Genomic DNA, 14548 nt, shown 5'->3' with positions numbered 1-14548 from the left:
ATATATATATATATATAAGGTGAAACTTTACTTCATGATAGAATGCTTTTACCCGAGCAATATTCGTCACACTACACAAGACTTAACTGAACAAGACTTTCACTGTCACATCACACAAGACTTAACTCAAGAATGGAATATGATTCCTTAGAAAACTTTTCATCCACAGGAGTAGGATTGATGAATAAAGAAATTGCTCAAAAGAAAAGGAGGCAATTGTTGTACAAATAGTTGTTCGAAGAGATGCTTAATAAAATTGCTTAAAAGATCTTACGCCATCTCTACGCCGCAGGCTTCGCGCATACGACGTAGAGAGTTACGACGTATGTGAAAACACCAGGCATTTTCCTTATATCGCTGGAAACAGCAGCGATCTTGGGGACTAGAATGCACGTGTTGATTGTATATCAGCCTTTTCATGGTTCGTATAACCAGCTATTGTCTCAGCTTTTCACGTAATATGTATCCTTTGGAGTGTGCAAGTTTACGAAGAATACATCATCTCAGCATCTGTCGCCAAAGGTGGCAATAACTCTTTCGTTGGCGTTTCTTAATCGAAATATTTAAAGTCGGTAATAATAGTACACGTAGTAAATTTGAAAAGGAGCATAATATGACACGGTAGTCTGTTTCAGACACCCTCGGTTGCCTAGTTTAGAAAGCTTCGAAAAGGAATTGTTTTAAGAATTGGTGAATTTAAAATACACTAAGATACAAGACTGTAAAATGCAGCATGCAGAGAAAAAAAAATCCGAAATGTGAAGAAATTTGTCTAAATCCATAGCAGAAAGATATATACAGACTGTTATGCAAAATAATAAAATGTAAAGGTAGGCAAGAAGAGAAAACATGGTAATAAGGCAATAATCTATTTACACAACTGAAAACTATGAAGAGCAGTGAAAAATAGTTAAATGCACCAAAGGGTAGACGGAAAAAAAGGTCCCGGAAAAAAAGGTCCCTGGAAGAAAAGGTACGGAAAAAAGGGCCCCTGGAAAAAAAAAGGTCCCGGAAGAAAAGGTCCCGGTAAAAAAGGTACCTCAATAAGGAAAATCTGAAGGGATATTTCCCTTCTCGCTTTCTGGGCAGCATGAATGCTTCTCGCTGTTTCAATGAATATTCCTTTTATCTGTAATAATTCAGATTAGATCATTGAGGTAAGGGTAAGGGGGGGGGATTATGGGCTGGTTGCATTACGCTTTTTTTTAAAATTTTATTTCATTTATTTATTCTTCTTTGATTATTTTTTAAAGCGGGAAGATACTATTTAAGCTTTTCAATAATGTTTCACTCTTTCTTTGTAATTTTTTTAAGTTAAAAATGTGTTATTTTCTATTTTAAATTATATTTTGTGAAGAAGTTGCTAATGTAAGGCTTAAAGTAGCCATTCGGGGAAGTTGGGAGGATTTATGAGTTGGATGTTTATTGACTTTGAAAACGCGCGACACACGAAAAAAAAAATAAAACGTGCACGGAGCAGCAAAAAGCTCTTCAATCTAATCTTCTCATTTCAAATATTTTCCCCTACAGAATTTTCCCTACACAGGTACCTTTCTTACCGGGACCTTTTTTTCCGGGGGCCTTTTTTTCCGTACCTTTTTTTTCGGGATCTTTTTTTCGGGTCCTTTTTTTCCGGGACCTTTTTTCCGTACCTTTTTTCCGGTACCTTTTTTCCTAGAATCGCACTAAAGTATATACAAGCTGATGCATTTGAGTTATGTTAGTTGGAGGAGGAGACCGACCTTCTCATACTATTTACAACGCCACCTAGCAGCTTGCCCATACTCTCTTTAAAACATGATGAAAAAAGTGACGAAAAAAAGCACCTGCATATTACATGCCTTTAAAAAAAAAAATGCCTTTTAATTGCTCGTGTAGAGGAGTTCTATCAACCTGTAAGGTTTTGCCGTCTTGTTCAGACTCATCCCATTTTTTATATATATTTTGCTTATTATATACTATAAATTTTATTAATCATATTAAAATTTTTTCTTTAGCCTTTTATACCTTCATAAATCGTTAGACAAATACTGTCTTTCAGTTTACACCAGATTTTTCAGTAATTTCTGCATTGTTGTCAGTTGGCATAAAAAGGCCACAAATTTTAATAAATGGAAATATATCCTCAGTGTAACGCCTTGTCTTTCATATGTGGGCAAAATATTGTCAGTTTTCAGAGTATGTATAGTTAACTACATGTATAATCTATAGTTTCATGGTTTTTGTACCAAATCAGTTTAAAGGTAAGGAATAGTTTTATTACACCTGTCTGTTATAAAGAGCTTATTCATAAACTAACGATGATAAACTGATAAATTTTATTATTATGTTGGGCAACAGATTTCAATTACCTTTATCAAAAGCTTAGAAATTAAATTTTATGTAAGCGTATTGTACCACGATTCTTCATTTCAGCCAAGCAATTCAAAATATAATTTTGAAAAAAATAATTCAGTGTGTTTAACAGAAATAAAAATTCATATGTGCTGTTAAAAGGTTAACTTAATGCAGTTAAAAGAGTTAAATCTAGTCGCTGTTTGAGTAAATTTTTTCTTTTTCTTCTAGGTGTATATATATATATATATATATATATANCATATATAGTACAAGTATACAAGTATTTATATATACTTAAGAAAAAAAATCATGATGGTTTTCCATTGATGGACCAACAAAAATATGATAGATAACGATGTACCTCGGAATTCAATGAATTTAAGAGGTATAGTGTTTACAGTGTTTGGCATATATATATCTTAATATATATATCTTAATATATGTCTATTATTATTAATTATTATTGTATATATCAAGATATATATATATCATACTCTCCCATTTTAACAAAACAAAAGTTGGTAAAATCTTCTGCAAATTTTTAAATTTGAAAATATCATAAAAACAAATAGATTTTATTGATTGGCTTACAGTAGCACCTAAAAATTACTATTTTTATCAAGGAAATGAGTGCAACATTTTTTTATTGCAATTTAATATCTTTTGCAGCTCATTAATATCGATGGGTGGCAGGATATATCGATTAATGAGATAGATTTTTTACTGTGTCTCCCTTTATTCGACTGATATCATGAGGATACGGGAGAAAAGTATTATTAGACCATTTACTGTCAGCATTTTGCTTTATGATGCTAGCCCATTGTTAATTTTAACGTTTAATTCTCATTCATACCTAAACATTTATATCTAAATTTTATATTTTACTCGTTTTTCGGTACTTTCTTTTAATATCGAGTAAATATAAATCAATATTTAAATTTTGCGGATACCTAATTCGCAAATTGTTTGTTTTATAAAATTTTCTCTAACTTAAACGTTTTTTAGGTACTGAAAAACAATAACAAAATGACTTAAACTTATTTCATCTAAACAATTTTTACAATTCTCAGCGACAAAAATTCAATTTCTAAAAGAGTTCATTCTGAAGTATTTTTCATCGGTATTTCTCTAAATCATTTTAGAGAACTTGAATCATATTAACTTCTTCTATATCGAATTGATATATGTTGTTTAAAATAGCTGTTTCTAAAATGAACTTGAGTGAGTCCATTTACTGTCAGTATTTTGCTTCATATGACAAACCCATTACTATTTTTAACGTTTAATTCTTGTTCATATCTAAACGTTTAAACTTATTTTTTACTGACTTTTCAGTCTATTCCTTAACTATCTAGTAAATATAAATTCATAATTAAATTTTTCAGATACTTAATTTGTAAATAGTTTGCTTTATGAAATCTTCGCTATTATACTTATATGTTTGCTTTTCAAAAAATTATTGAAAACAATGACAAAATAACTTCAATTTATTTCATCTAAGCAAACAATTCCTACAATAAAAGACAGCAACAATAATTCAATTCCTAAAATAGTTTATTCTGAAGTATTTTTCATCGGTATTTCGCTAAATCATTCAAGAGAACTTGAATCAATTTAACTTCTAGAATAACAAATCGATTTATGTTGTTTAAAATAGCTGTTTCTAATATAAATTTGACTTACACTGAATGTACGCAGTTCAATATGCTAAGAGAAAAGAGAGGATGCTAATAATGTTTCTAATTCAGGAAGCAGAGGCTTTTATTCAATTTATCCATAATGTAATTTCGTTGCGTTGTTAATGAATAGAACTATCTAGACAGGAGATTTAATCAGACGCAGCCTTCCTAATGGTTTATGTTGTTACAAGCATCAAATATATTACCTTATTCTGTGGAAGAGCCACTAATTTCTAAAATAAACAACACCAATAGCACAGTTTTGTTTAGGTGAGACAGTGAATTGATAAAACAATTTGTGAAAGTATTAAAGAAACCGTATTCCAATCTAAAACAATTGTGTTTCTTTGTCACCATAATTTAAATAGAAGCTTATATTGTATTTGGGCGTCTCTCAAATGAGTAGCCAATTTAGTTGCGTGGAAGATATAGAAATTTGTCGGAATGGTAGAATTATTTGAAAGCGTCAACACTAGTATTGAAACGAAAATGGAAAGACAATTTTAACGTTTCTTAAATAAGAATAGATATTTTCTAAAACCTGCAAGTTATTAAAACTCTCGAAGATAATGAAATTCATTGTTTGGAATTGTTGTATAATTTGAATTTTAAAAATAATATTTGAAGTATATATAAAAATATATTAAAATAATATATAAAGAAAGATTTTAATGAAACTAAAATAGCTATTAAGCTTAGCTATGAAAGTATTAGAATTTAAAGGAAAAATATATTGTCTAAAGGGGCTTGCAATNATTTGAATTTTAAAAATAATATTTGAAGAAAGATTTTAATGAAACTAAAATAGCTATTAAGCTTAGCTATGAAAGTATTAGAATTTAAAGGAAAAATATATTGTCTAAAGGGGCTTGCAATGAATAAAAAAGTTCAAAAGATGCATTTTTTAAAACTTTTCTTTATTATCCAATAATATTGTTGATATGGAAGGCTCTGAAAGTTCTAGGTATACTAAATTTATTTTGATTGGTCAAATTGATTTAAAAATTGGATATTCATAAGAAATTTATTCGAGCCTCAAATCAATAGTAATCGTTTGTACTCAGTTTATTCAAACTGATTTCAATTTTTTGCTGTTAAATAGAACAATATAGAAAGAAGATTTATTTAGAGATGGTCTTCTTAATTGTTTAAGTTGTTATAAGCAACAATATGTTATCTTACTCCGTGTAAAATCCATTAATTTCTAAAATAAACAATACTAATTACACATTTTTATTATGATTATATAGATAAAACAGCTCGACAAAATATTTTGGAAAACTTATTCCAATTTAAATTAAAGTTACTAAGTGTTGAAACAAAAAATGACAGAAGAAAGGGACGACACAAATGAGTTGCAGCAAGGAAAGAAGTTCATTTACTTATAAGAGAAGAGGAACTAACATGAATAAGGTGATAAATGAAGAGAAATAGAAGTAGACCATAGAGGTATGGGTTTGAAATACAAGGTGCAACATGTAGAAGTTAAATTAGAATAAATGTATAAACTTTAGGAGAGAATTGGATATTATAAAAAAAAATTAAATACATCATAAAAATTTTTCAGAATATGAAATTATTGTCGGAAGTCAAGATGGTAGAGAAGAATCAGTGTTTAATGATTTTAACCATTGAAATTCCAACCTAAGGTTAGGTTTAATAAGAATGTTTAATATCCTGATTATTGGCACATGTTTCATGTTTTAGATGAAACCCAATAATAATTTGCTCAATACACGAAGGACCACATTTTAAAAATTATTGTATTTTCAACCATTGATTCAAGCACGGGTTTCAGGAGGTTAAATTGTTTTCTGACCATTAACTGAAGAGATTTTTATTTATTTATTTCTTTTTTCAAAAAGTTACAATTTGAAACAATAATGTATAAAATATCATTTTTCGCCTAAAATAATTTTTTGTAAAATTATTTTAAACAAATCTGATACAATGAAAGTTTTTTTGAAACTATTTGTCTAGAAAGCTTTATAACAAAACACATGATTTTTATTTAAATATTCTGTTAAAACATGAAATTAAAATTTCATATAAGTATTTAAAGATCATATATCGATGAGTGTCAACTTATCTGTTACTGAGAAAATAACGATTCTAAAATTTGGTGTCTCAAGTACAGTTCAATGATTTGGAGCTTCAAGATTAAATTTCCACAAGCTCCACCTAGAAAATCAGTAGTGCAACTGGCCTTGCAATCTTTAAGTCGGTATTAAACAAAAGAAAAATATTGAACTGCACACTTGAAGTACGTCGTCGTTTTTCAGTACAATAAATTTTTAATATAAACTTTTTAATACAATAGACATGCAAAACACATCTTATATTACGTATTATTTGAAGCTCTGCATTGAGTTGTTTCGTTAATTTTTCATAGTTAGACTATATTTCCTAATGCAAAAATAAAATATGGATTTCTTTTATTAATCCAGTTATCCCTGTCAGTTGCAAAGGATAAATGTTAAAAAATAGAATAAATTTAGTTTAGTCAAATGTAATTGAATATTTAATTGGAATCTGTTCATCCAATTTAAATATATTTTTGTTCTTATTGTTCTTCAACGAGAAGCATATATTTTACTTACATTTAATTAGATCTTGTGATTATATTCATCTGATATAATTTTCTTTAAGTACAGGAATATTTCATAGGTATTTTATAATATTTTATTTTCAAATTAAGAAAAAATGATTTAAAGGTATTATCTTTTAAAAAATAGTTTCTCAAACGCAATAAAAATGTGTTCAAACAGCTTTGAAACAAATAATAGTTGAATTAAAAAAAACATTTAATCATAATTGAAACAGCAAATACTCATTTTTGAGCAAAATGAATATTGCCAAAAGTGATAAGAGAGATTTTTGGCGATTGTGACGGCAGGACATCCAGGCATGCAGTAGGACGCTCTCACCACCTTAAGTTTGCACTTAAGTTCAGGTAAGTTAGGAAACTTTATACAATGGCCGCCGCGATGAAACATTACGACATGCATTCCATTCGTTAAATAAATAAATAAATAAAAAAAATAAGATCTAGTGAAAGAATGAAAAAGTAAAATTAAAACTCACGATTCCATAACTAAGCTGTTGGGAGTATCCTTTTAACTTCGTTCCATTGAAATGAGAAATTAGTATGTCATGATGCAACAATATAAAATTACTTAAAAATAATTTAAAATATAATGTAAAAAATAAAATTGTGTGTTTACAGAGCAGCACTTCATCAGGGGGATGTGTCATAGTGAGTCGGCCACAATGTGAAGCTCCCTTAATCTTCGTGGATTGGAGTATAAATAAATGGTGGTTAGAGCATACTGTTGTGAACCCAGGCGTCCTAAGTTCGAATTTTGCTGAAATCCAACAGTCCAACGAATATCTCTTTCACACATTTCTCCGTTCACATAATTTTTGAAACTATGCATTTTGCTCAAAATTAAATATATTCTTGAGTAATATATTTTTTCATTTTCAATTTTAAACACATGGTGTTTTCAAATTCAACCTTTATTTCTTTGTCGAAATTTTTTTTAAAAAAAGTTTAATTGATTTTGAGAAACCTTTTTTACAGAGCTGTTTTGACTCAGGCGATAAGGCGTTAGCCTTCCAATGGAGGTGAACCGGGTTGGCATCCCATCAATGGTTGGTTGATGCGAATTCCGCACCCGGTTCGAACCGACCAAAGTCCTGATAAAAATATACTCAATGGTAGACGGATCACGGGTTAGAGTCCTCCTGCTGTCAGGCTATCTGATGAGAGGTTTTCGTAGTTTTCCTCTCCATGTAACGCAAATGGGGGTTAGTTCCATCAAAAACATCCTCTACGAAAGCAAATTTCTCCCGAAAAGAGAAAAATGAAGAAAAATAAGAAAATCAATACGTTTTATTTACTGCGCATGAACTGATTGTACATAGAACACATAAAATATGTTCAAAATGTAGTGAAAAGATGGAAAAATTACAGATTAGTGAAAAGAGAAGGAAAGAAAATTAGTTTTAAAAAAAAATCCGAGGACGCAAAAAAAATATGTAATCTCTTTATCAGCTCACACGATTATATACATAATTATACCATATATATATATTATATCCGATATGCATATAATATAATATATATTACATCCGCTAACCCTTTNATTACTGCGCATGAACTACATGTACATAGAACACATAAAATATGTTCAAAATGTAGAGAAAAGATGGAAAAATTACAGATTAGTGAAAAAAGAAGGAAAGAAAATTAGTTTTAAAAAAAAATCCGAGGACGCAAAAAAAATATGTAATCTCTTTATCAGCTCACACGATTATATACATAATTATACCATATATATATATTATATCCGATATGCATATAATATAATATATATTACATCCGCTAACCCTTTTTATAGTGCAAAATTTGACACAAATTACTATCTTCAGATTATTAAAAAAAAAAATATTGTCAAAGCTCTAAAAGCTCTTTAATTTCTTATAAAAATCTGATATTTTTATTCTATAAGAAATTTAATATTATTTTAATTGATTTAATTAAAAATATTTGTTTGTTTAAAATATAACTAAAATGCTTTTTATTGAAATCGCTAAAAAATAAGTTATGATAATCAACATTATAATGTTGAATAATTAAGCAAATAGGAGTTAAAATAAAAAGAAATTAAGATAATTTATGAAACAAATTTACTTTTGTAAATTTGTTCACTCGTATATCAAGTAAGAAATAAATCTGACGAAGAAATTAAAAATAGTAATTAAAAGTAGTTTTTTTTTATCTAGAAAGGAGTTTTACCCATTAAAGCATACACATTTTTTCTACTAAAAGAGACGTATATACTTGTTAAATATTGTTTAATGTGAGATTAATCTTGATTTATATAAAGTATAAACTTGATAGAAAATGAATAAAATATGTTTGAGTCTGAATAATGGAAAATTCTTTACACCAAGCATTGATTTAAAATAAAATATTTTAAATTTGTTCCTTTCTTCAAATAACCATTTTTGTATTTAATGCATATTTATTTTGTTTCTAATAATTTAAAATTTAGAATTTATTTCCATTTATTGATTGTAGTGCTTATTTTATCAATTGTAAGTTTCGATATAATATCGAATTTTTTTTTCAAAGAGTAATTTGATTATCTAATTAATGGTATTAAAATTTTTCCACTGATTTATAGATTTAAGCTTTTAAATTCAGTCTGTAATCGTATAAAACAATGTTTAAATTTGTACATGTAATTATGTAGTTTACATTTAATATTTTCTTTTCATGCAAACAACGAATTACTGTATTGAAAAAAAATCTAAATAATGAAATTCTATTAGTTAATCTGATTTGTAAATATCTGAGCTATTCAATAAATAAAACAATTGCAACAGTAACAGTTCGCTGTTATGAATTTCAGAAATTTTCATAGAGAATGCTTCCTTATGAAAGTAATAATTCGATTTAAAAATGGCTGAAAAATTTATTATATGAATAATTTTAAAGAAGTATTTTATTGCGATAATACTTCAGAAACAATAATTTATAGACTTTTTACTTTACATTTAGATGGTTTAGCCTTGTGAAATTAAGCAAAACATTAATTGCACATTTATAAAGATTTATAAAAATAAATTAATTAGCTTATGTAATTGATGGAAACGTTTTTAATGCTTTGATTTTCGGACAAAAAAATTTATAAAAATAAATGAATTAAAAAATAAATTAAACATATTTACTAACATAGATCTCTTATTAAGCCTAGTTAAAAAAAGTAGATCACTTATGCTTACAATATAATTATTGTTGTAACGTTTCGCATTTTTTTTTAGTAAATTCTATAAAGCAAGCGTAAGCCTATTCCCCTGTGTCCCATCAAATAAACACTCAACTTGAAAGTTTAATTAACGAATATTTACTGAATTAATTTATCTTTATCTGATTATTTAAATAATCATTTATCGAAAATTTATTTTCGATTGAAATACTCAAACCTCATAAATCGGAACAAAACATTAATTCCTTTTTGGTAACATTGAATAAACTAATTCATGTAATTGATTAAACGTATTTCCAATGTTTTTCTTTTCAGACAAACAACGAATAAGTGATATCGAGACGATTCTCAAACAAAGATAACCTATTAAGTTAATTCGATTCGTACATTTTGCAGTTGTTCGGCGATCAAAATGATTACAATAGTAACAGTTCGCTGTTTTAAATTCTAGAAACTTCTAGAGAGAAAGCATAAGCCTTTTACACCATGTACCACCAGATAGGTACTTAACTTAAAAGTGTCCTCCTGGGAGCGTTAGCTTGAAACTCCACCCCAGCTCGAGCACTCATCTTCATTGCATTGATGGTAACATTTGGAGAAAATTATACCCCAGAGAATTAATGTGGCAGCTAGTTTCCGAAATTCTGTTGAATTGCTTTTGAACACCTATAATCTTATATATGAGAAAAATCTTTGTCCCTTCGGAACGGTAAAGTGCTTGCTGGAGTTAGCATTAAAGCTCGCCTTCCAAGGGATTACATTTTAGTTAATTTCCAACAGCGGATTCTATGCTGAGGAATGGAATTCGGCATCTGTAAAGGCAACATTTCGTAATGGATGACGAAGTAGGGAGTCATTCTTCAAATGGGAGTTTGTTGCAATCAACTAAGTGGAGTAAACATCATTTGCATAAAAGAAATGGCTAGAATCCGTTCCTTGTAAAAAAAAATCCGTTTTTACCACTCACTATTTAAATTTTGCAGCTAACCCTCACGGTTTGTTATTTAAAAGAGCAACTCAGACCGAGTCAGTTGAGTGCAATCTAAAGAACTGCTTTTCTGTGAGAAATGTATGGATAAAATACAGTCAGCAATAAATAAATAAATAAAATAAAATAAATGAAAAAAATAATTAACTTTTAAAAAAAAAACTTTTAATTTGACGGTTACATTATCGGGTATTAAGATGCAATTTTAATAGCTAGAGGCGGACCCTTAGAAAAACAGTAAAAAAGGAATAAGATAATGTAGGCTTCGGAATCATGCTGTAAAACAGGATTATTCTTTTCATTATTTAATTTAAAGGTATATTGTGGCGTTTTCCTCGAGGTAAGTTGATGGCTATTCCAAGACCACGAGGCAGGAGGACAAGGATACTTAAAAAATCGTTTTCGAGAAGAGATGTAACATCATATATCCATAGTGTCGAAAAGAGGTGGAAAGGCTTTATATATNATATATATATATATATATATGATTAAAATTAAACGCACACTACTCAGAGGCTCATAGCTCCGGTTCTACTGGACGAATCCGAATGAAATTTAAAATATACGTTATGTAGAGCATGCGCTCGAGGTTTTTGCAATTAAAAAAAAGTGGAAATTATAAGTTATAAGTTATTAGTATAAACCTTAATATTTACGTAGGAATTTAAATACGAAAATAAATTTTTACAAAAAAAAAGATGTAAACTGTTCTCTATTTTAAATGTCTTAAGTCTTTTCAGCAAGACATTTACTTGTCACCTACTTACTTCGCATCAAGTCCGCAATCTGTATAGCTGAGTTTATTTTTTTTAAAAACAATTAGATTATTTTNATGTAGAGCATGCGCTCGAGGTGTTTGCAATTAAAAAGAAGAAGAAGAAGAAGAAGAGAAAAAAGAAGAAAAAAAAGAAGAAAGATAACACTAACAATTCAAAGAATAAAGGAAGGTTTGAGTTACACACCCGTATGCTCTACGTGCATAACTTGTCGGTTAACAATATGCTGAAAGCGTACAATCACGTGTTCAACGACCGCACGCAACATATCGGGATAAATTAGTGAAAGGTGGCGTACGATAGACGCTTTCAACTCTGTTTCATTAGTCACACTTCCTTGATAGACGCGATCTTTGAGAAAACCCCTCAGCCAGAAGTCGCAAGGGATTAGATCTGGTGACCTTGCTGGCCAGGCAATCGGGTAAGTCCGCGAGATCGCGCGTTCATCAGGAAAGTGAGCTTGAAGCACAGTCTTCGCACGTCGCGCCGTATGAGCAGTTGCTCCATCTTACATGAAAACTGTGGTGGCCAAACAGCCTCGTTGGCTTAACGCCGGGACAACATGGTCTTCCAAAAGTCTAGCGTAGCGGTCACTGGTGACGATACACCGAACAAACCCGCTCCTTGTAACTTCCTCGAAGAAGTACGGGCTCAAAATGAAGATCAACGTGAAGCCACATCATTCGGTGACGTATGGGGAATGTAGCGGCTGTTGTTGCATGGCATGAGGATTGGTGGAACCCCATATGCGGCAGTTCTGCGTGTTCGCAGCACCATCTAAATGAAAATGAGCCTCGTCTGTCAATAAGATATGCGACGGCAAGTTGTCATCCACTTGCATCCTCGCCAGAAAAGACAAGGCAAAATCCAGACGTGCAGAGTGGTCGTGAGGTTTCAACTGTTGCACGAAATGCATCTTGTACGGGTAGAGCTTCAAAATTTTGCGTAAAATCATGCGCACGGTTTGCTCATAGAATATTCAGTGTTCGTACTTTTGAGCGGCCACTTACAGTAGCATTGGAAGAACTTGCAGCTGCAGCAGCTGTTGCAATTGCAACTTCATCTACAGTCGCCGGCTGTATTGCACGTCGTCCTCTTCCTGGAGCAACATCTAGCGAACCGGTTTCTTCAAACTTCCCAATCATGCGTTTAACGGCACTGCTGGACATGGGGCCACTTATTAAGTTTTTCATCCGCCGATGGAAGCATGGTTGAAAGGAATCATTCGTCCACAGTGAACATGTTGCTGTACAAGAAGGAACGCGCACTGATCGTAAAACTGTTTTATCAGAAATAGAGCAATGCTTCGGCAGCACTCTGTTTTTNAACAAATATATTTTTTTTAATAACCGTCGTTGAACAGCCGACCCAATTTCATGGGTTTACGACTACGGAGTTGAACGTAGGTAGTCGTAAACCCATGAAATTGGGTCGGCTGCTCAACGACGGTTATATATATAAAAGAAAAAAGCACGGAGTGCTGCCGAAGCATTGCTATATTTCTGATAAAACAGTTTTACGATCAGTGCGCGTTCCTTCTTGTACAGCAACATGTTCACTGTGGACGAATGATTCCTTTCAACCATGCATCTCTCTTTTATACACAGAGTACAGTCGCTACTCATTTGCATATAGTTTTTACAGTACAGCGCCCTCTATTGTTGAAAATTTCAATTTTTTTATAGCAAAAACCTCGAGCGCATGTTCTACATAACGAATATTTTAAATTTCATTCAGATTCGTCCAGTAGAGCCGGAGCTATGAGCCTCTGAGTACTGTGCGTTTAATTTTAACTACCCTGTATATATAAAGTCTTATTAAAATAATATTTAGGTTCATATACGTTTCTAATTGTAGTGACCCACTCGTATATAAATGTCCAGAAATTTAAATGGCTAAAAAATTATACCTAAATAAATATGATAATCAGGTGGAGTTACGATTTGACAATGAAATAGACCCGAATTTTCATCGATACAATGCTCAAAACTGTAAAGTAATTGCTGAAAAATCAAAGCAAGTATAGAAAAAATTGTAAAATGAGTTTAAAAAAGGGTATAGTTATCATACGGTAAGCAAAACTGCTTCTCAAAAACTACAAATTGAACTGTAGTTTTTAATCCGTTGATGATTAGAACGAATACCAAAGAAAAAACGTTTTATCAACAAAATAATATCAAATATACAGAGAATGTTTTTAAAAAAAAACAGAATATTTTACATATAGTGTATAATGGTGCGAGAAAAACACTTTATCAATGAAGAGAAATGGCATTTTAAATACAATACTAATTAAATACAAAATTAAGCTTGAAAAATTCTTTTAAAGAAATTTTACCATTTATTAACAATAATTACAATAATTTATAACATTTCTTCTTTTCATTACTTTTGACAGAAATATTGAATTCCCCATTTCAGATGCATGTTTTATTTACATGTAAGAACATGATTGAAATAATTAGTATTAATTAACTACAAGGTAGTACAATATATACAATAAGATAATAAAGCTACGCGTTTAGATAGAATATCATTTCTTTAATCGAACTGATAGATATATCGACATAACTAGTAAGAGTGTTCATTTTTTTTTAAAATTCAAATGTATGAGTAACTTTTTGGTAAAAAAAAAAATGAGATCAATGCTAGATTCTTACTGTATAAAAATTTCCGTCAATAAAATTTCTACTTTATTACGAAATAAATTTTTTAGATAAGCATGTTCCTTATGATATACTCTAAATCATCATAAATGCTGAAAATATTTGAAGTATAGAGAAAGTTTAGAATGATGCATATTTTTATAGCTCAAATCTATTTTCGTAGTGTGAATAAAGTTCATTTGAGAAATTGATTTTTATTTGACCAAAAAATAAATGTATGCGGCGTAGCAAAAACTGATAGACAAATTTTGCTTACATATTTATCTGCGTAATTTTCTTTTATTACCCCTAGTAAATATACTCAAGTCAGTATATAAATACAAAA

The 14548-nt window shown here is 30.1% G+C and overlaps 1 protein-coding gene and 1 long non-coding RNA gene across 2 annotated transcripts in view; both read right to left on the bottom strand.

Moving 5' to 3' along the window:
* LOC107454903 (protein turtle) overlaps positions 1-14548 on the bottom strand; it is a 954328-nt gene that overhangs the window by 803614 nt on the left and 136166 nt on the right. The gene's annotated exons all lie outside the window — the stretch shown is intronic.
* LOC122270694 (uncharacterized) overlaps positions 1-14548 on the bottom strand; it is a 28376-nt gene that overhangs the window by 1754 nt on the left and 12074 nt on the right. The gene's annotated exons all lie outside the window — the stretch shown is intronic.

This window comes from Parasteatoda tepidariorum, chromosome 8 (genome assembly GCF_043381705.1).
Source record: "Parasteatoda tepidariorum isolate YZ-2023 chromosome 8, CAS_Ptep_4.0, whole genome shotgun sequence".
Taxonomy (NCBI): domain Eukaryota; kingdom Metazoa; phylum Arthropoda; class Arachnida; order Araneae; family Theridiidae; genus Parasteatoda; species Parasteatoda tepidariorum.
The sequence above is the reverse complement of the archived record's forward strand: the minus strand, read 5'-3'. Positions and strand labels throughout refer to the sequence as shown.